Source organism: Adiantum capillus-veneris, chromosome 11 (genome assembly GCF_014529385.1).
Source record: "Adiantum capillus-veneris isolate H3 chromosome 11, ASM1452938v2, whole genome shotgun sequence".
NCBI classification, from domain to species: Eukaryota; Viridiplantae; Streptophyta; class Polypodiopsida; order Polypodiales; family Pteridaceae; genus Adiantum; species Adiantum capillus-veneris.
Genome location: NC_140941.1, coordinates 23,375,866 through 23,382,491, shown reverse-complemented (window position 1 = coordinate 23,382,491; position 6,626 = coordinate 23,375,866). Strand labels below are relative to the sequence as shown.

The 6,626-nt window shown below is 42.9% G+C and overlaps 1 long non-coding RNA gene across 1 annotated transcript; it reads left to right on the top strand.

Annotated features, from left to right (window-relative positions):
• Positions 1–2,732: 2,732 nt before the first annotated feature.
• Positions 2,733–4,962, top strand: LOC147446998 (uncharacterized). The gene is made up of 2 exons (XR_015189706.1): positions 2,733–3,633; positions 4,311–4,962. It is a non-coding gene; the product is annotated as an uncharacterized LOC147446998 (long non-coding RNA).
• Positions 4,963–6,626: the final 1,664 nt, after the last annotated feature.

Sequence of the window (6,626 nt, the reverse complement as noted above, 5' to 3'; positions counted from 1 at the left end):
ATGGCTGACGAGGCTAATGCCAATTGGATAGCTGTACGCACAGTTTATTTTGGCGGACCTAAGAAGGCTGATCCCAAGAGGGAAAGATCTTGTGTTTTTCATTGGGAGCAGAGCATGGTACGACACACCGTCAAGTGCATTCGTGCGTCATCTCAGGAAGAGCATAAGATCTAGTGCTGCAAGTGGCGGAATTCCCCTAGTGATAATGCAGCCGAGGTATGTAAGGGAGAGTTGAGAAGATTTTGGAAAGCAGGACATGCAATACAAGGGGAGATTCCATCGTTGGAGACATGGTTGCCATGGTGGGATATTAGGGTTCCTCACTGGGGTGGAAGATTTGTTTCTCAAGATGACTCTGGTGCATTTGTGCCCTCCACAAACCTGTCTGAATCAAAGCATGCAAGCATGTGTACATCAATCGGGTACAAAGACCACATTAGTCTTTATGAAGCGGCTTGTGCAGACATGGCAATGGTAGTGCTGCAAAGCGTAAGGTACAATGCATATTTGAAGGGCATCCATAGTCCCCATGGGCCTGGAATCAAAGACATAGCTGACTGTTTTATAAGTGGATCATCATCTAAGGGAGCTACAAAGAGATTAGTGGATCTTACCCACTCGTCAATGCGTGAGATTGGAATTTCTAGCCCAGAAATGATTAGAAGTGTGCAAGGGAAGAGTGTACGAAGAAAGAGGTCTATTTTAGTGGATGTAGATGTTTTACTCGACGAGGATAGCCACATGCCCGAGTATGTTACAGTCACGACACCCGTGGCTAGTAAGCAAAAACCACATGGTGAAGCAAATGATGGTGGGATGTGCGATGAGACAAATGTTGCAAAGACAGTGTGGGCAATACGACGAACAGAGCCAGGGAGAAAGATGACTTGTTTTGGTGTGGTTGGAAACCAAGGGGACAGATGTTGACGGTTCATCAATGACAACAATTTGGATGTCAAAAAGGGTGTTGTTGCTCCTTGCTTTTGGGGCCGAAGGAAATATCCCTCAAATGGATTGCAGCCAGGAGGGATTGTGGAAGGATTCATATGGTTCTGTAACAACACAAACACTCACACATGGAAGGTCCATGACATGGTGGTAGGGACTCCTAGACCATCTCTTGGCGTTTGGGTGGTGGTGCAAGGTACTAATGTGCAACCAAGTGAGGCATAGCTCCTCCAAGAAAATGGCTTTGTTCTTGGAGGGGGGAGATGTTCGTCGTTCAATTCCTAGAGAGCATAGACTACCAAGTGGGTTCCGCCCAAAATTCAGAGATGGGAAGGTTGTCAAGTGGCATTCAAAGTTAACAAAGGAATTTATTAGCCGGATAGATTGTGGAAGATCAATGAATGCACTTAAAGAGGTGATTGTAGTGTGCAATAAGACACATATCTTCTATGTCAGCACAGAAGGGTCTCTTGCAAAAGGTGTGAACTACTCTGTGACAATGTCAGACTTCCCTAGATGCACATGTGAGGATTTTCAGAAAAGGGAAAGCAAGCATCTGACATACATGCCATGTAAGCATCTATACTATGTGTTCCTGCAAGTACTTGGCCTGGACTCTGAGGCTCACCAATTCATACATCAGGCTGTGTTGTCAAAGGTGGAGTTATTTCAAGCATTGGGAAGTGTGAGGATGACTATGAAACCATGAGTGTTGAACAGATGAAATGTATAGTGTCATCCTAGAGTTTTTGAGATTAGAAAGTATTTTTGGAATAGCTACATAGTACCTTCGTAATATATCCGATCCTTATTTTGTTGCGATGCTAATCAATATTATTTTGTCTTTTTGGTGTTCTGTCCAATGTATATCAACATGCCGGCCATTGATATGCTGTATAGATTGCTTCATGGTTGTTTATTGGTAGGGAGTTTATTGGATTAAACTATGAATGTTTCCACCATTTTTCCCTTTGCGTCTTCTGGAGCTTGAAGAACAAAGTCTTGTCTTGGACCGAGAGAGAGAGAGAGAGAGAGATGGCTATTGGTCCCACTCTCTCCCTCTCTCTAAAAAGATAGGTTTAGTGTAACTCCACCTTCAAAATTTTATCGCCACCTGATCAAGTATAATTAACAGCCATGATACCTACAATCTAAGACCTTTTTAGTGGATTTAATGCAAATACCTCTGAATTCTATCCACAAATCTCTACTCTTTTCCGCTTAAAGATTTTAAAAGCTGGAAACAAAAACACCACCTTGGGTCATGGAAGTGTAAAGTTAGGTTAGCAGTGGAATAGTTGTAATAACATGGAGGTGCAGCTGTGAGCAAGCGTGGACCCATTATTAGGAGAGCACATCAGGAAGCCGAAGGGCAGGAGGCTGCAAAGACAATCACATGCCCCTCAAAATCCCTATGTTCTTAATATATAGAATAGATGATTTTGGGGGGGCTACCTTGCTGTGTTCTCCATCCCGTCAATATCCTCGTCCACCTTGCCATATTATTCTGCATCACACAATTAGAGTTTTTGTGTTTTGCTACAGTAATATGTAGTAGCTTTCGATAGAATTGACACTCATACTCGCTCGACTATGGTGTTGCTTGGAAATATTTGCTCGGGTTTGGGGTATCCTCTGGGGATAGGAGTTCTTCTTATCTTCCTTAGCACAAAGTAGGAATTTTTCTTGCAAGCTAAGTTCAGCGATGTGTGGTTGAGCTTATGTAAGGGATTGTCTATTTCAAGGGTGGGTCAAGGCTTTTGTTATCTGCTCACTGCGCGCTTTGTGTCGCCTTGGCCTTACCGTCGTGACTCTGTCGAGGCTTGAGCTACTGCACAGTAGAGCCTGCCGCTGCTTTCCACCGTCCAGACTCCACTCCACGATTTTCAACAGCTGTGTCTCCCTCCTGCTAGAGGTGCAGCCTGCGACTCGCAAGCCTGCAGAGCTGTGGTGACAGTTTTTGCACTTCGACCTGCGTGAGCTCACGCACCCGATGCCCGCCTGTCCCGAGTCTCGAGTCGGATCGACAGCGCTGCAGCCTGCTTCACGCTTGACAGAGAGCAATGGGCATCATCCCTAATGCAAGCCTGGGTGCTAAGACTACCCAAAGGTTAAAGTTTTGTTGTCATTAAACGACATAGCTGTAGCTGGTAGGGCTCCACACCTCCCCCACAAAGTGCTTATCACTTTTGCGAGCCACTTTCCCAACCAAGCCTCTACATTCGCCAGCACATCCGTGTGGAAGCCTTATCCTTGTCAAAAACTTCATTCTTTTGCTCATAGCCTGTCATGGCGCTCTTTCCCAACCAAGCGAGTGTTGTATACGACAGTTGCATCAACCTTCACCACCATCACGACTGCTGATTGTACCAAGCTGCTCGCTTCTACCATTTAACGTCGCCAACCCCGCCCGAGGCCCCTAAGCTTATTCACCTGCTTGTCGCCATTGTACCCTAGCCAGGCCCTCCACTACCAACGAGCATCACTATGCGCTGACTACACTACCGCAGGCCCTCAATTTGTCATCCAGATGCTCTTCAGGCACCACTACTCACTGAATCACCTCCGAGCGCTACCCCTGCAAGTGTTTGCCAATCTTAGCTTGTTGTCACCTACAGGCCGCGTCACCGCCTTACCCCACTCACTCGTCACCCTATCATCATCATCCCTCGTCGGCATATGCAGGTTGTTATTGGACCTTTATTTTGCATTAAGCTAATTTCCACTAAGCTTTCAAAACTGTTTGGAGATCAAGGCCCATTCCCACCAAGTTTTTCAAAATTGTTTGGAGATTAAATCTCTCATGCCAGCCTAGAAATCGTTCCCACAACCTCAAGCCCTTACCACCACAACCTCCACATCGGCCTTGTCCCACAATCTTCATGCTCCTCCAAATCTACAATATTATCACACCACTTTTGGAAAGGCACCAAACCAGGCTATGTATGTAAAACTAGTGCACCACTATGACATCACAATTGATTTGTATGATTTTGCATGTATGCCCATCCTTCTGAGAGGATTAGACACTGTTGTCATCATGACGATAAGACCTTCCTCACGGGTTGTCAGTGTGTGCACCCATGATATGTATGTTATGCCTACACAAGCATCAATCACTTGTGATACACTACGTTGTACCCCATTTTCCATGGAGATTGCATCTTTGTCAGAAAGGATCAACAATCTGAATAAAGAAAATCAACATCAACATGAAAATGATGAAGAAAGTGTCAACACACGACGAAGCTCACAACATCAAGACGAAGGGATAACAGTTGGGAGACATTCTCTAATGCATTCAATATAACTTCAAAGTCCTTTTGCATACCATAAAATAATGAGGGCTTTTTCCCACGCAGTTTTCCTCCATTGTACATATATTGTGCATTGTGTCTTCCTTTGCACTCTCCATTGGATCAAAATATCGACGACAACAACATCATCACAATGTGGCAGAACAACGACCACACATTGGCTACTACAACAACTGGCGAAAAAGACCAAAGTACAACAACTTTTGCAAATTTTGTGCGGGAGAGAAAATCCTCCAACAAACAACAAACCACATGTGCTATGAGCATTATCTCTCTTGTGTACCTTACCCTCTATTTGTGCCAAGGGAGGCTTGTGTGTACCTACACCCTAATGTTTTGTATGCCTACACACCTTTGTGTTTAGGGGATGCAACTTTGTGTGCAAGGGGAGGCTTGTGAATTGTGTGCCTCACCCTAGTGTGTTTTGAGGGGAGGATTGTGTGAGTGGTATGCAACCAAAACCCACATAGGGGAGGATTGTTGGGATGCAAGGTTTTGTTGCATCTCTATGTGAACAGTCTCTTCCACCTAGAAAAGCCTTATGTGTCAAGCCAAGTGCAACCTTTGTAAAGAGAAAGCCACTTGTATTGTGCATTGGCAGCCACCTTTTGTGCTCATGTGTCAAAAGGCTGCCTATTTGTTAAAGTCTGTATAGAGGCAGGTTCTGTTGAATGATATCAAGCTTTATCATTTGCAAGTATGCTCTATATTGTATTGTGCAATAGTTTCTCTCTCAAGCTCTACACTAACCTCTCCATGAATGACACACTAACTTATCCCCCTTAACCTAAGACTTATGACTGCTTGAAAAAGTGATAGTTAATTCCAGTGGGATTGATTATCAACACACTTTTGCAATCGTGGATTTTGGAAAGAAACTCAATTATAAAATCATCTTGGGAAGACCTTTCATGCGACAAGTACAACTTATCCAGGATTGGGGAAACAATTAAATGTACTTGAAGAAAGTGGGATGAATAACAAGAGTTAATCTAAAAGATCACACTTATAGAAATGTTATGAAAATGCCCATACAAGAATTTGACTCAGTCTCTTTGGCTGAAACTAAGCTTTTATCTTGGCTGAACAAAGACACACCTATTTGGATGTGCGGACTCAAAAAACGGGAGCTTAAAAGAAGAAGAATGTGCCTTAGAAAGGGATTGCACAAATGAAGCCTATGTACCTGAACCCTTTCCAGACCATTTGTTTGATCCATTTGAGTGGACTCAAATTTTAGCAACAATGGATGTATGTGTAAATACATCTATGCCTACTCAATTTTGCAATGAGGACGGCTACGACATAATTCCCATACAAATGATCTCGACCCTTCACATTGAAGATGACAACTCAAGAATCCAAGGACTTGATAGAGGCTCAACAAGTCTTTTCCGACCTCTACTATGACACAATAGTTGAGTTAGAAGAACATTCAGCTACCTCAGATGATTTGGGGTCGGAAAAAGAACATGTGAGAGCTAAACTACTCATGAAAGGAGGGGAGGAAAAGTTTTTTGACTTTCCAAACCAGAAACCGAGAAGACAGAAATGGTATAGAAGAAAAAGAGACACAAGAAACTTGAAATCTAGACATATGCCATCAGTCTCCAGTAGAACACAGTTTCTGGTATAAATAGATGCACATGATTGCGTCAAAGACAAAATCACTGGTAGATATCCTTCAAATGAAAAGCAAGAAATATCAAAAACATTGAGATAAACAAGAAATGAAACTCAAAAAAAACTTAAATACTAGGACAAGGATTCAACCATAACAGGAGTTGAACGGAGAAAGAAGTATCAAGACTTGAAGAAAGCTGTAAATGAGATATATACAACTAAAATGGAAACCACTGAGGAGGAAGGTAAAGATGTAATGAGTGTTCCATCCCATTACAAGAAGTATACTCTCGAGGATCAAAAAATCATAGTCAGACAACCTGTCAGGGAACTACAAAAACAGGGTGAGTCCTACGAAGGATCTGAAAATGCAAAAAAGATAGATCTGGCCAAACCAGGAGAAGAGCCTAGACTTGCCTACATTGCAAACGACCTGATGGAAGAAGAAGAAGAGTTTTTGTTAAGCTTACTGAAATAATACCGAGATATCTTTGCTTGGTCTTATAAGGATCTTAAGGGTGTTGATCCAAAAATCTGTCAACATACCATACCTATGAGAGACGATGCGAAACCAAGCAGACAAAGGCCATACACTTATAATGAGACATTTGTCAGAAACATCAAAGAAGAGATAGAAAAGCTAGAGGAAGCCGGATTCATTTATGAAATTGAACACACAAATTGGGTGTCTCCAATTGTGGTAGTATCCAAGAAAAATGGAAAATTAAGGGTGTGTGT